This window comes from Marmota marmota, unplaced genomic scaffold (assembly GCF_001458135.2).
Source record: "Marmota marmota marmota unplaced genomic scaffold, marMar, whole genome shotgun sequence".
NCBI classification, from domain to species: domain Eukaryota; kingdom Metazoa; phylum Chordata; class Mammalia; order Rodentia; family Sciuridae; genus Marmota; species Marmota marmota.
Window position 1 is genome coordinate 39,508,868 of NW_025999968.1, and position 17,147 is coordinate 39,526,014.

The window sequence follows — 17,147 nt, forward strand, 5'->3', positions numbered from 1 at the left end:
ATTCTAAATGCATAGTTATAAATAACAGTTTTTCTAGTGATTAGACACATGTAGGTGTTTCGGGGAGATGAGTTAGCAATTTTATTTTAAAGAAGCTCCTACCTTTCTAAGGCAGGCCAGCCAGAATGCCTGCCTTGAGTTTTCAATAATGTAAGTTTTCCCTGTTAAATTTCACACCATTTTTTTTAAATACAATGTTATCATTCTACTGAAGAAATGTTGCTAAATGGGTACATCTAACTTTATATTCTATTATTATAAAAGACAACAAGAATATTAGGCAGAGCTACTTGGAGATTTTATCCCAGCAGAGTTTAAGAACAAAATAGGAACATCCATCATGTCAAGCATAGGAGAATCCATGGAAGAATGGTGTAAGTTTCCTTCCAATTCTCTGATTGTCCTGATGGAGAATCAACTGGGGCATCAGACTTACAAATAATATTTATTCCACTTTTGTTACAAGGAGTGCTTTGCATGTTAAGGTTTTTTTAGGATTATAATTGACATTACAAAAACTTTATTTACATAAATATGTAAATGAATTGGATAAATCACTAAAGTCCTGCCTAACCAAAAAAAAAAAAAAAAAAATTTAAGGAAAGGGAAACCCAGAACTGAGTTGGTATGCTCCACCCAGATTTGCTGTATGACCTTTAAGCCATTTATCTCATCTGCTCCTTATCAATTCTTTCAAATAAAAAAAAAATTGGATAAAAATTCCTGGCTTCCTCACAGTATTGTTATAAACATGAAATGAAACAATGAATATTTATGTACTTCATAAAGTACGAAATGCTTACCCAATACGAAGCACTATTTTTCTTGTGTGTGCTGAATGAGAAAGGAAAGTTTGAGGTCTCCAGCTAATTGTCTTAAAATCTGAAACACATGTTATAGTAATTATGCTTTTGTATCTTATTCCTTTAGAATTATTAAGTGATGGATGCTACATATCTGAAAATCATTAAGCTAGAATATTTCTATTCTTCCCAACCACAAGTATGTGTCTATCAAGCAAAGTTATATGTTGCAACAATCCCCTAATGGTATTCCTGGGAACACAAGATCTACAATATTGTGAATATTTTAAATATTCCTCTATTTCTAACTGCTTCATGGTTAAGAAAAATATGTTTATATTGAAGCAACTTAGAATTATTTTACTGAAACCCCCCATGTAATCTCACCTCAACTCTGGAATTATCTGATAAATTATATCACCAAGGATTTAAGTAAGCAATGAAATGAAAACAGGAAATTACATGGGAATCTCATCCTAGACACAATATTCATTGGAATAAAAATTCACAACTATGTTATCAGTGGTGAAAGTACACCAGTCAGAATTGTTTTGGAACCAATGGGCTATAAAGTAGGGTACATACACCCCAGAAAAAAATGTGAGAGGGATCATGGAGGTATGTGAAGAACATATTAGAACTTCTAATAATATTTTTTCCAAAAATTAGGATTAAACTTTTGGAATGTTTAATACTTAAACTTTCAGGATATATGTTATAAATGAATAAACAACTATTTTCATATTGCAGGGTGTATGCTTACTGAAATATTTTTTCACTGATAGAAATACAAAGCAAAAATTTTGGAGGAATACAAACCTAGACAATAAGGGAAACTTTTAAGTTACTTTCTCTCTAGAGCCACTTCTTAGGATAACAGAATACTGCATGGAATTTTTTCAACAAAAAAAGTACATTAAATAAGAATTTGGTATATAGAAAATGACCCACGGATCTAACTTAGGGTTTCTTGCAATGATGGATAATGCTAATTCACAGCAAATATAGCTGCACCATGAGAAAAATGGGGGGGGGGGTGACAGAAGAAAGAAAGGAGGGAGGGGAAAAGGAAGGAAAGAAGTGAAAGAAGGAGAAAGGAAAGAAGAAGGAAAGAGGAGGAATATTTAATTCTGACTTAAAAGATTAAAAATTTTCTAGAAGAAGTGATTTATAAATTACCCTAAATATGAATAGGAGTTGACCAGGTAAAAATGAGTAACAAGTCTGAGATAGAAAAGGCTAGGCAGTGGAGAGTAGGGAGGGGACAGTAAAGGTCCACAAGAGGGCAAACTCAAGGACAGCGGTTTATTTGAACAGCCCGTTATAAGATTTTCCTGTTTCTCAAAAAGGGCAGAAGTTTCCATCTTGCCAAAAAGGACGGTATAATCTGTAATCCAGCCTGCACCCTCTGCAGGACAATAGAAATATCAAAAACAAACCAAGAGGAGCTTATCAACTTCTTCTTACTTGCCTTTAAAAGGAGGAGGTAAGTAAGACTTAAACAGCACACTTGCCTCTCGGAGCGCTGCACCAGGAGTTCTGAATGTTTCCCTCACTTTCCTTTTTAATAAAACCCCAGTTTGCTTGCTTACCTCAGGGGTTCTAACCGTGTTCATTCTTGGACTCCATGGAACATGAATCCATTCCCAACTCCTGTAGGTAACAAGTTGCAGATAAAGTCACTGTCACCATGAGAGAGCAAAAAGAGACACTTTTAGACCCCTTCAGCCAGATCTATCCTGCTGTACTTTTCTGAGTAAACCTTTGACACCATGGGCCAAGCAGCCCTCCCTGACCTGTGCCGTCCCAGGGTACGCCACACATCCTGCGGGGACAGCTCATCACCTTTGGGGTGAGAAGCGTGAGTGAGGGCATGGAGAGGTAAGAAGGGGTCACATATGAAAGGTCATTGTAATTCAAGCATTGGAGTTTTGGTGCAAGTATTTGAAACAGAGAAAAACAGAAAACATAGTCTTAGTATCATTTTCCCAGGGACTCTCAGTGGGTCCAGAGAGTGAGTTAATTTCTGTTTTTTCAGACATGGTATTTTTCATTTCTATAATTTCCATTTGATTATTTTTCAATATCCATTTTTCTGCTGTAACCCTCCATCTTTTGAATCCACACTAAATATTTTTTCCTCTAAATTCTTTAAACTATTTATAATTATTATTTAAAATTCTTGTCTGCTAAATCCAACATCTGGATCCCTTGTAAGTCTATTTTTAGTGATTTTTTTTCTCTCTTGATTATGAGTCTCATAGTCCTACTTTTATGAATGTCTCATGTTTGGTCATACAAGTGTAGCAGAACTGATCTATGCATTGCAAGACCCTGTGATTTTTCTTCTCCTTTCCATCCAGTCCTCAGGTTCCCAAGCCACCATTTATTCAGCAAAAGTCCTGTGGGGGAGAATCAGTGGGTGGAAGATTTGTTCCATGTCTAGAGCTCTTCCAAATGCCAACCCACTGTGCCAGCCCATGTGCAACTAATAAAGGCCTGGATTTTCCTTCTCCCATTGAAGTTTCTCTGTTCATTTCAAGCACATTCCTCCAACTGCCTGAATACCCAAATGCAATAAATACATCCATAGGTGAAAGTAGCTTCCACTCTTTTCTCACCCAAGAAGGGGCCATCCCTTTTGGTACTTTAGTGTATTTCAACATTTTTGCATCCACACCTCATTGACGGTTTTAAGGAAAAATATTATTTTAACTCAGCCAATATTGTAACATCATTATAGGAAGAACAATGATCTTTCTTAATCTACTATGAATTATCCGAATGTCGAACTCCATGTTCTTACTCCCTGTTCTTTTCAATCTTTTTTCCTGTTCAAGGAGGTTCCCAGTACTGTAAATTTCACTTAGTAAATCTCCAAATAATGCCAGATTATTGCATTCCTGATAACCTAATAAACATCTCATATTAAGTTATATATTTGCATAGATTTATAAACTCTATGTGGATAAACAGTACAGTCAATTTTTTTCTCTTTAGAGATTTTCACAAGTCACAGTAATGCAAATGAATGACAATGGTCATTCAAATCTGAATTTCAAGTCTGAATGATAATGGTCACTTTGTTTACTTCTTTGACATTAGGAAAAAGATGATCCATCCATGGCTAAAGCACACCTGTACTGGGTGATCCACAGTAAGGCCCCATCTCACATTCTCACAACTTATTATCACAGTCATTGCTATAAAACCATATATGTAACAGATAAACCATCTGCATACATTTGTTACCTGAAAATAGCTGCTTCAGATGCCTCTTATGTCTCTGATATTTTATTCCTGGGACTTCTCTGCTGCTATCTCGTGGGAATACCTTAGAATTTTCTAAGCCATTCTGACCCATGCACAAATATGTGAGGTGGAAGGGAACTAACTCTAAAAGGGCAATACTTGACCAAAGGGGAAAAGAAGAATCCTCTCTCAGCTGGGCAGTTCTGAGATTTGCCTCACACAGCTCCTCAAAGGTCCCTAGTAAGACTGAACTTCAGTCCCATACAGTGATGATAAAGCCCCCTTAGATTAATTTCCTCTCATCCCCTGCTTTACCATTTATAGTCCCTAGAGCTATTACTGGGGATCTCTTCAGAATAAACTACCTATAAGCAAGCTGTGATACAGAGCTCTGCTTAAGGAGTACCAGGGCTAATACAGCCTGGAGGGTTGACCAAAGACAAAAGAAATTATAGATGGAGTCACATGGTGATTTCAGGGATGTGAAAAGACCAAAAGAACCATCACCCTTGTGACAGGCAATAGCATATCTTAATAGAAAAATATCTCTGCCAGTCGATTAATGTATCCCTTTTGTAGGCACCCATGCTAACCATATATGAGTGAATATTTTTAAAATTTAAAAATTCTCAAATATTTTAATAAAAATAGTATATTTTAAGTATTTCTATTTGAAATAGTGATACTATAATGCATTTACAAAAAGAGCAATTGCATAAAATAATGCTTTTCAAAATATAAAACTCAAAAAACAATTCAGAGAGTACCACAGGTCTTTTGCATTCAAAAATAAAACACAAATTTATGGTTGTGTGATAGTATTTTCTTTCATTCATGTGTGTTAGTGTACTTGCATGTGTTTACATATATAGAGACAGACATATGTATATACACACACATAGATTGATTGACAGATAATCTGTTTATCTCATTAACAAAACGATCTTCTAACTCCAACCCACCCTAAGTGTTCTATAACCTTAGAAGTGAGAACTGGAGAATAGAAGAGGAGGTGTGGATGTCCAAATAGCTGTTGGAAGGCTGGGTAATCATGGTGCTACTAAGTAGTAACTGATTTCCATCAATCCCTCATTCCCACTATCCTCCTAAATAAAACATCTCATTAGATGTTGAATATTACTATTATCTGCATTATCACTATACTAATAACCTTCTATATGCAGAATTACATCTTCTTGATTAGTAATTACTAAAAAAACTCTTTGATGTCTCTAATTTTTACCTCTAATTTTCACTATAATTGTAAATTTAAGCAAGTGCATGTTTAAGATACATCTCTTAGACATCTCTTCTTTCCCATTAGAGTGTACCTGATTTTTACTCCCATTAGAAATACCAGAGCCCGTAAGTAGGGCAGCAATCTCAGTGAGACATGATGGTGGACTGAAATAGGGCAATTCAATGTGGATCGAATTGCATCAAAAGACTTGAAAGACATTTCAAAAATAAAACTGCTAGAACTTGGTGATTAGATAAATGAGAGAACAGATCATCTAACTCACACTACTAGACATTGGTTTTATATTTCCTTCTAACCTTTCTCTAATAATAGCTGCTAGTGAACAACTTCATGTAAGTGATAGTTTTAATCAGGACGAAATGTAGCTTGATGACAAAAACTCAGGTGACCCAGAGAGAAAGAGGAGCTAGAGAAAGCACCGAGATGAAAACCATTTAATCTTCTGTTAAGCTAGAAAAGACACATTCGCTCCAAAAAAGTCAGACCATGAGAAGCACACTCATTTCATTTCTAAATGGAATAAATAAAGCTTCTGTGGAGCTCTACTCTCATTAGAAGTTGAATTTCATTGTTTCTTCATGAAATCTACAGTTTCTCAATGAGGCATAAATCCCCACTCCATAGAGCTATTTGACAATCAAAGTCTTTGAGACATTTTGGCTGTCAACACAGGTTAGGAAGTTTGGTGTTACTGGAATCTCATATACGGGGCCAAGAATGCTGCTAAACGTACTATAATACGCAAAACAGTTCCCCCTACAACAAAGAATTATCCAGTCCCAAATGTCAATAATGCAACAGTTGTGAAAGCCTAGAATCGATTGACATAAGAAATACCACATTGGACATATAGAGACTGTGTTGTGGTGTGGGAATCACTAAAAAGTCATAGGCCTTGCCCAAGAAGAAGGAAGGATTTAAGTTCATTAATTTTCAATATAAGAGAAATATTAAAATAAAAATTCAGATGATAGTAAAAGATATGCCATAAATCAGTAAGACTGTGATTGCTAAATAATGGTACAAATGATAAATGCTCTGAACAGTTTACCAATTTACATATTATATAGCAAAAGTCTGTCTAGGAAAAAAATGTAGATATAATGTGAACAGGTTGAGCTTAGAGGTGCCCTGAAAAGAAATGAGTTAAGATGTAGCTCCTCAAAAAGCAAAGTTCATGTGATACAAATGGAACATCATACACTAATACTTTTTGATACATAATTCATATTTTACAAATGAAGAAACTAGAGCAGAGAGAGCTTACCTGCATTTCCTCTTCAATACGTTCTGGCAACAGTGACATGCTGATGAAGCTATGGATGTTTATTTATTGATATTTTCACTCTTTTTAAAATTTTTTTATAGTTGTAGATATCATGCCTTTATTTGTTTAGTTTTTTATGTGGCGCTAAGGATCAAACCCAGTGCCTCACAAATGCTAAGCAAGCACTCTGCCACTAAGCTACAGCCCCAGCCCAATATTTTCACTCTGCAAACAAAGAGAAAAACAGGAGGAAAATAGGTGACTACATTAAATAGATATTTCTAGTTTGTTTTAGTAACAGATGTAATACTGATTCGATGGATACATTACAAAATAGACTTTTAAATCACCCATTATTCATGATCATCTCATTGATTCCAGCAGTAGAATAATTTATTTATTTATGACTAATTTTTTTTAACAAATCCTCATCAATACCACATTTATATCTAAAATTTTTTAAATAATGGCATTCTGGGGACAGAAGAGCAAGCAAGCATCTTGTTGGGTGACGGAGTCACGTCTTCAGGGTATACATTAGCTGTTTCTGACAGTCTTCAGCATTTTAAAGAAATCTAATGATGCATCACCAAATCATAAAAATATGGAAAATAAAGAACTGAATAAACATGAAACATTGTTCACATTTCTTCCTGGGAGGCTGGATCTTTGTGCTTGTGCCACAGCAGCACACCCAGACAGGAATACACCTTATCAAGTCACCTTTCCCTAATTGACTGTTCTTACTGATTTAGCACACTCTGGGCACCAGAATTCAGTTCTAATAACAGGTCCTTCTAGTTATTTATATTGTAGCAATACACAGAGGCCTTCTTTCAGTCAGGATTAATGAAGATAAAATAATTTGCTGAGAATCACTGGATAGTTGTTCTAAAGTAAAAATAAAGTAGTTTATGGACTAGTAAAGACAAACATTTTATTTTAATACAGTAGATTTAACACATGATATAGTAAAGACCTGTTGTTAATTTTTTTATTCAGGCTTGCTTCAGCGAACAAATAAAATGCTTGCCAGGAATAGTTAAGTATGGTGTTTCTATTCTCCTCCTGTTCAGAGTTGCTTTCTTCCTCCAGCCATCTCCTGGTGTGCCACATTGCCTGCGTGCTATACAACTTTCATTGTCAGGACTCTTCTAATTCAAATGACATAATATTTTGAGTTTTTCTAGTTATAAAATGTTCAGAGCTTACATTTAAGTTTATCATTTCTATCCACTAATTAATACTGAAATTTTAAGATTTCCTATCCTAAAAATGTGTTCTGCGAAAATTTGTGTAGTTTGCCCCTGTACTCTTTCCCATTCACATCACTCCTTCCCTCTGTGCCTCTAAAGGGCAGTGGTTTTTATCACTATTTCCATTTGTAGGTTGCATACTTCACCCAGGATTCAGGGTTTATCTTTGGAATGAAGCACACATAACTGAGTAGTAAGTATTTTGGGGAATAATGGAATGAAATTTTCAAATAACTTTGGGCCAGTTGGTTGATTTTTGAGCAGGTGAAGCATTTTTCAATTCTTAGGGCAGAAACCACAGAACAATAGTTAAAAATAAACATCTAACTCAAAAATTGTCTGCAATATTTAGACAATGTCTTGCAAAAGACTGTCAGAAACAGCTAATGTATACCCTGAAGACGTGACTCCGTCACCCAACAAGATGCTTGCTTGCTCTTCTGTCCCCAGAATGCCATTATTTTAAAAATTTTAGATGTAAATAGTGGTATTGATGAGGATTTGTCAAAAAAAAGTCTTGCAAAATTATAAGAAAATAATAAAAGCTACACTGTGAAAGTAGTCAAAGAACATTAAAAAAGAAAATTACAGAAGAAATGTAAATAATCAATATACTTCTTTAAAACTTGTAATCAAATGAATGATAATTGAAAGAACAAGGAGATATCAAACCTATAAAGTTGCTAAGTACTTGAAATAATCTCTAGTATTAGTAAGCCTACTAAGAAATGGATACTCCCATATACTAGTTGGTAGTTTATATTGATACATTATTTTTTTAATTTGTTCTTTTTAGATATACATGAAAATAGAGTGTATTTTGACATATGATATATTATTTTTCAAAGCATTTTGCATTATGAATGCTTAAAAGCACACCTTTTAAATTGAATTTTTAAAATATTTCCTAAAGAAACAATTAGATAATTATATGAAGGTTTAACTATATTGGCCTCCTTTATAGCTTTACTTAAAATAGGAAAACACATGGAAGCAACTTAAATGATGGTACTTTTATGCAACAAAATATTATGCAGCCACTGAAATGAATGTATATATTTTTAATTAATATGACAAAATCTAATATATACCTTAATGTAGTTTTATTTTACAATAAAAGCTATACACATGTATTTTAATATAAAAGTACATGTGACAAAATGCCAAATAGTTAACCATGACTGGGCCTAGATAATGAGATTTTATGATATTCAATTTTTCTTTTTCTTTTTGTTCATCTGTGATTTGAATTTTTTACTGAAATTCTGGATCACTCATGAAATATATTAATAAAAAATATAACAGGTAAATCAAAAGAAGTTTCTGTAAGAGAAAAAATATTGTATAAACAAATAATTATTTGAGGAAGTAAACATTAATTCTCTTGACTAATTCCTAGTCTATTATATCTTATAAATTATAGTACTCTCTTGCTGCTTTTAAAATACAAATGTGATTCCAATAGAAGTAAATAATTTCTAACAAATACTATATGTGGGAGACTTCCAGTTTAAAATGACATACAAGTTAACAGAATTTGATGCAACATTTCTAAATATCCCATGAAAGTGTTTGCAAAAATCCTGAAAAATGCAAAATTTTATAATGTTACAAAGATTTGGTCTGCAAGAGCTTACTTACTTATTAAGATAATCAGAATGAAAAATGAAATGGGTAGCTCTCCATGCCATATCTGCCTGAAAATATATCTTTTGTTGAAATCTTTGCCTGTGTGCCATGGCAGACAGCATATCATAAAGGCTAAGAGTAAATCCTTTGGAGGAAGGATATGCTTGGAGAACTAGATCACGTATGGCTGCAGCTGATGACCTAGGTTTATGCAACCTTCTGTAAACACCAATGATGCTATTTTGACAGAAAATTAGAGAAAGAGAAAAAGGAAATTCACAAGCCCTTGAATATTTTCTCCAGGAAGGACTATCATTGTCTCATTAACCAAAAACCGAAATTTTAAAACCAAATATGTATCATTAAGGCTTAAAAGGGCACAGATATGAGTAGCCTTGGGAATTTAAAAATTGGAGGAACAATGTAGATCATTATGAGGTACCTTCCTTTTTTTGGCAGTTAATTTGGATACATTAATTGTAATCAACTCTCTTTAATCAGAAATTGGGATTTCCTGAGGATGTTTCATTAATTGCAAACCAGAGCAGTAGGCAAATTATTCTTCACTATAGATCACAGTACTCCTTTGTGGGTTATGTTCGTATCCCAAAGAATTAAGTTCAAATAGAATTTTTACTGAATTTTGCTATCATATTACCACATGTCCCCCATTAATTCATTATTGCTAATAGAATACATATGTGCCCCTAAAATGGCATACCATGAAATGACTGAGCTAATGAGTAGAAATTAGCTCCAACAGGTATAACTGGGAGCATGGAGGTGAATGGTTTAAGGGCTGATGTTTTATTCAGCATGGAAGCAGTTAAGCCAGCTCCATATTCTATACTTTGCACTGGCTTCTAATAACATTAAATTAAATTATATTCTTTATAAGATTTAATGTTTAGCTTTCCTAATTTTACCTGTATAATGAAATTGAAGTAGGGCTGTGTGCAGTCATTTAGATAAAACTGAAAGTGCCATCAGCTATACTCTCTGAAATAGCAGCCTTTTTCGTTTAACTTTAGTAAATGTTCCAGTCATTTTATATGAAAACTTTCTACTTCTTTGGTTGGAATTTGACCACAAGCTTCAAACCTACAAGCAATTTATTGCTTATCATATATGGAGAATTCCCAGGAAGATAAATTTAACCCCAGTGCAATTATTTGAATTAAATTTCTTATGTTTGTATTTGGGGACAATTGCCCATCCTTTGATATTTTCATTTAGTAATTCATGTCCTTTCAGTTTCAAGGCAGTTTCAAAGGTGCAGTGATTTCTGCAAACACTCTGCTTTCATCATGAAGTTCTTAGAAACTCTGTCAGGGAGATGGCCTCAGGCAGGTAAAAGCACTGGCATAAAATTCAGGAACTGAAATTTTTTTCAGGTTATAGAGCTCCTAAGCAAACACCAGTGTCCAAGTCCTTTTGCCTCTCTCTGCCTCTTTGTTTCTTCAACTACAAGATAAAGTAGCATAGTAATTAGTAATTATGCTATTTACTGTTATTATGAAAATAACAGTAAATAACATTTATTGGGTGCTTGCCATATGTTGCACAGTAAATTGGACACTATTCTCTGTAAGATTTCATTTCATCACCACAGGGTTCTATATACAATAAGAATTATTTACCCATTTGTACTGATGGGGACAACTGAGATTCAGAGACATTTGCAAATTTGCCCAAGCTTTCATAGCTGCAGGACCAGAAAATTAACTAAGATTTAAATGAGGAATAAAAGATGTTGAAAATCTCATGTGTCAAAAGCATGATCACCAATGTTCTAAAATTAAGATTAAAATAGGAATCACCTACTGAATTATAACTGCATATAAAAGTAAGCTTCCTTTAACAAAAATAAAACTTTGCCTAGACATTATACCTATGAAACAAACCACCCATATTTCTAGAAAGTATTCCCTATTGGAATATTTTTATAATGATATCTAATATCATTTGATTTATAAACAGTTTTTCAGGAGCACAGATATTACTTAAAAGGAGGAGCACCTAGAATTTTTATATAAAATAGCATGCAGTGGAAGAGTAGTTCTTGTTAATTTTAAATTAAGCATCTTTCTGTTAAATCATGACTGTGATTACTATTTGTGCCGTTTTTAGCTGTGCAACTGAAATCTCTGATTAAAATGTAATTTTGTTATTTGTAAAGGCAGAAACAATGGAGCTATAGGGCAAATTCTCTAAAACGCTTAGTCAGATCAACAAGGTTCATGTCAATCCTAGTTATTACCAGCCTAGAAATCTCTTGGAATTAGAATTGACTGCAAAACCAATTTAAAGGTTTACATTTTTTGGTAAATCAGGGCAGTCCCTTTCATTCACTTCCAAGAACAATGAACTGTTTATGTGATTTTCTTCAAGTCAAGCTGGAGCTTATCCTTATACCTTTGCTCACACTGCGTTTTGGCTTGTAATACTTCCCCTCCTTTGTAAACTCTCACATATCCTTTCATTTGTTCTAAGACTCAGCTTTGTGTCACCTCCTTCTAGAACATGTTCCTCACTGTTCTCTAATAACTACACATACACATACCGAGAGAATGAAGTTGGTGCCTTCTATAGAGATCTCTATGGCTACACAGTCTGCACTATAGTATAATTACCAGTTTTTATGTCTTTCTTCTGCACAAGACAGAAAATAACTTGCTTCAAGCTGCTTTTGTGTGTAGGAAAAAACAACCTGGTAGTTGGCAGATCAAGGCTGACTCTATGACCAGCTCGGCATCAAGCTGTGAATCAGGCTAGACTTAGCTCCTTGCTTGTCTGGATGTGGTCATTACTTCTAAGGCCTAGTTCTCATGGTTTTGGAGAAGAAATAAATAAAGCAAACCCCACTGTGCAAGCAAATTTCATGCAATTGTTTCCAACATGTCTGTTAATGTCCTTTTGGCAAAAGCAAGTCATGTGGACAAACTCAACCTCGGAGATACAGGGAAATATCCTCCACATCCATGATCCCTGGACAAGGCTGTGGATGCATGATACCATACCTAAAAAGAAGAGATCGTGACAAATAAGTAAATATCATAGAATAGAATTCATTGGGGGAGGCAGGGCTACTGGGTATTGAACCCAGGGGTGCTTAACCACTTAGCCACATCCTCAGACCTTTTTATGTTTTATGTAGAGGTAGGATCTCAATAAGTTGCTTAGGCCTCGCTAAGTTGCTGAGGCTGGCTTTTAACTCATGATCCTCTTGCCTCAGCCTCTGGAGCCACTGAGATTACAGGTGTGCACCACAGGGCCCAGCCCTAGAATCCATTTCTTATTCATCTTTATTTTCAGATCTATGCCTGGAACTGTACTTTAACACAGTTGAGTACTAAAGACCCCGTTTGAAGTATCAATGTCTCTGATGTTGCCAATAGTTCCCCCACACACATTCATTCCATGTGGCACACTCCAGACCACAGCAAGGTTTGTTTGTTTTTGTTTTTCAACAAACTACCAAGGCCTGAAAGACAGGATGAAAAATCATTGAGTTCAATTTACTGATGAGTTCAGTATCTCCCAAACAGAAATATAAATATATAAACTCATACAGCTAGAATTTAGGCTGTAACTTGGGTGAGGAGCTTATAGTAGTAGGTTTAGAAATGTAATTCACTTATTTATGTTTGTGGTTTAATGTTTCCCAAAACAATTGCAACAATCCCTTCCTTTCCCATGCAACCCTTTGCAATGTGAGTGTGTCCCTCCTCCCATCAAACAATATATTTCCCTGTCCTTGAACTTAAGATATCCTCATGGCTGGCTGCACCCTTAGAGGATAATGGATGCAAATATGAGCAGTTCTGAGCTTGTATCCTAAGATGTCTTACAACTTTTGCTTTTGTTCCTTCTGAATTCACCTTTCACGTAAAGACACTCAATGGAGACAACTGAATGACAAGAGACCATATAAAGAGAGATAAGACCTTGGAAGGGAACCAAGATACCTTGCCAGCATTCAGCACCAAGGCCCCAGGTACTGTAGAGAGGTTGCCTTGGATCCTTCGGCCCCAGAGGAACCACATTATCCTACACCAGGTAGGACAGAGAAAAGTCATCTCTGTTGATTTCTGCCTGAATTCTTGACCCACAGAATTATGAGCAATAAGAGTCACTGCTTTTAAGCCCCTAAGTTTTGGTTTCCAACACAACAACAGATAAATTTAAAAAAGCTCAAAATTGCTCCTAAAGAACAGAGAAATTTATGTTGAGGACTCTGAAATAGACTGGAATCATTTTACAAAAAAAAAAAAAATTACAAAAATGCTGCATCTGAAATAATGAACATTTTGTATTAGCACATAAAGAAAATATGCACAGGAAATTCTAGATAAAAAGAAAGCAGACCTCCCAGTATTTCTTGTCTAAACTTGAATATATGGATATAAATATTGTTTAGTTTGATGTTGTTAGAAAAAACAGCAAGATTGCAGAGCATTTTAAATACTTATTAGTGTGATAAAAATGATAGACCTGGGTCTAACATCCACACGTTTATATAAACAATTTTTGTACCATTAAAAAAAAAAAACTCTCCAATTTCTATAAACGTTCAAACTTATGAAAGAATAGTTATCAGTAAGTAAGTGAAATAAGAAGATTTAATCCCTGGCAAAATTCAACTGGCTATTTTTGAAAGAGTTCCACTGATAATATGAACATAAGATAAACTGATCTTCTGAAATATGCAATTTTAAATCAAGCAGAAGACATAACATTTTTTAGAAATACTTTTTTTTTCATCTTAGTGAGATAAAACTGTACTCATTTGGATGCCAAATTTCCTTTAAAGCTTGTATAATGAATGTAAAAATAAACACATTTGAAGTTCGAATTCAATTCCACCTGAATATATTACAGAGCAAGTATGTCACATCCAATATTGAAGGAAACATGAGGCTTCTTAGGAAATGTAAACATTTCGACTTTAGCAAGTCTAATCTGATTCATCATCATCAGTGAGTACCCAAAAAGGGGGGGATGGGATAGTTTGGAAAGAGTCCAAAGATCATCAAAAATGACAGGAAAAAATGCTATTAATTTTACATTTTGACTGTAGAATTAGCAACAGGAGAGCATTTAAATTAAGGTTGCACTCATTTTACATTTTATCTTCTAAGGCTTTATTTTTATGAGGAATATGTGCTCCTGGCAACACGTTAAAGAGAATCAATTTAAATGGCAATTCTTCTTCTTGCAGGAAAATGCTCATGATTACTATGGAGGGACTGGTAGGGTCAATGGAATGAAGAGGCTCAATCAAGAGTCATTGCATATTTAGTACTCACGAAAAATGATCCTTGATTCTCCATGCCACCTGCCTTTTGCAGCACTTGTGTCTTGACTCCTCCCTTTAAGCATTATAGACAGATCACAGCTCTGCTAAGAAAGAGCCATGCACACAGCCTTGGATACTGTGTACAGACTTGCCTGTCTGCCATTTGTTTCCCAGCAAGCCACAGTCTCAGCACGTTATTTGAACGAATGCATCACTGATTCCTTAAGCCATTGTTTCATCTTGAAATTGCTCTTCTAATTCCCACTTCAAAGAGTATGTGGCTATTTGGTTCTAATTCTTTATAAAGCCCATTTCAGTTGAAGTACATATGAGTCACATCATGGGAAAATTTTCATTCGAGTTTCTGTCTTGTCATTGCTGGTGACTTAATAAGATCAGATGATCTTGAATATATATGCTTACTCTCACTAGACGTTAGATGTCTTATCTGCTATTACAGTTATTTTTTCTGTGTCTGTTCTCCCCACATCTGGACACTCTCACCCGTGGCCTGTACAGGCAATGGAAGCTGGGGTTCCCCTGCATGGAGTAGGCTGGCTGAGAAATACAGCAAAAAAAAAAAAAAAAAAATCACAGGACACAGAAAATAGTTTTAAAGAGCAGGGGGCAGGACAGCTCTTCGACATTAAGAGTCAAGCTTCCATTCTAAAAAGAGAGAATGAGAGCCCATGTTTGCTTTATTTATATTGGGGAACTTCAAAGGCTTTCTACAGAATGTTCGTAGCCAACTAAGGTAAGAGGGTGGGCTGTCCAGTTCCCAATGGGTCACATGCAACTCTAGAGCTATGAGATCAGTCTTCCTAGCCACAGAGGTCACATGCATTGTTCAATCCATTAAGTGGGAGGAGCCACAAAATAGCTTGCAATGCCAGACCAAAATCTCCTTGGCTCCAAGGCAGAGTGAAGACACTCAAATAGCTCAGGGGTGGCTCCCCACAGGACACTTGGCAGATCCTACTTTCTTGTCCTCTACATGAGGTATAGCCAAGTGAGTGGTTTTCACCAAAAACATTAAGATAAGTGGCATGTCATACTTTCAAAAGAAATTTTAATTGTCAGTATGCAATTTACTATGCTTTCTTTCTAACATGGCAATTGTGGAAACACCTATAGAAATGGAGCCCTCTGTCAGCCTATCTCCCTACATGATCAAAATGAGCCAAGAACACACCCCCATCCCCACCCCAGTCAACAGGATGGACATGCAAAATGTACTACTTGAAATCACTGGGGTTGAGGGATTTGTGATAAAATGAATCCTAGTTGTAAACAACTATCATTATTATATCTTAGTTTTTGATAAAATTTCTAATTTATTTTATCAAGATCACAAAAATCTCAATTGGATTCTAATCAGATTCAGCCACATCATTTGGGGATCGTTTCAATGTGGTTTAATCTAGATTATCACAGCTTACTCACTGTGGGTACATCATTTAAAACACTCTTAATATAACATTTTCACAGATGCATCCCCTGACCTGCTATTTAATGCAGAAGACATTTAATGGTATTAATAAAGGAAGTAATACTGAGGAAAATAAAGAAATATCTTTGCAGCTTGAACACCCATAAGGAAAACATTTTCCCAATCAAACTTTGAAAGTACCCTTCTTAAGTGCAGTATAGCAAAGACCAAACTCACCTGGGCAGAAAGAAAGAGGGTGCCACATAAACAGACTGAAGAAATTCACTTAAGAGTACATAAAACAACTAAAAAATAAATAAATATTTTTTAAAAAGAAAAAAAAAAGAGTACATAAAACAAACCAGCAGTCTTACAGGAGAAGACGAGCTTCTCTAAACAATGAATGCTAGAGACTAGACTTTACCCAAGTCCAACAAAGACACTGAGAGTTAGACACCAAGTACACAAATGTGACATTACAGTGGAAAGCAGGGAAGAAGTCTAATTCAGAGTGCAGAAGAGAATCAAGAATCAAAAATAAGAAGTATTCAAACAAAACCAGAATCCAGTTTGAATTTTCATATGCCAACAAAGTAAATTAGGAATATTATCAGAACCTTAAGATATATTAATGATAGTTGTTGTTTGACATTAGGATTCATTTCATCACATAATGTAGGATTTCTTGTGCCATTTTTTTAAAAAAAATTACAATTAAAGAAACTCTTCAGTTATTGTCAATACTATCAGATCCCTACTATAACCCTAAGTAAGCAAACCAGAAAAGCAGCACCAGGCACGTAGTATTTCTCTACCCAGTCCTGTTTCTGTTGGGATGCAGCATCTGACAAAATAGAGGGCCTCGAAAGCACATGACAATTTAGGATAGGAGGACTCTAGATCTCTAGATCTTGATCTCTCTCTCTCTCTCTCTCTCTCTCTCTCTCTCTC

The 17,147-nt window shown here is 35.0% G+C and overlaps 1 long non-coding RNA gene across 1 annotated transcript; it reads right to left on the reverse strand.

The window, feature by feature from the left end:
• Positions 1–498: 498 nt before the first annotated feature.
• Positions 499–2,725, reverse strand: LOC125616865. The gene is made up of 2 exons (XR_007347650.1): positions 2,396–2,725; positions 499–882 (listed from the first exon to the last, which is right to left on the reverse strand). It is a non-coding gene; the product is annotated as an uncharacterized LOC125616865 (long non-coding RNA).
• Positions 2,726–17,147: the final 14,422 nt, after the last annotated feature.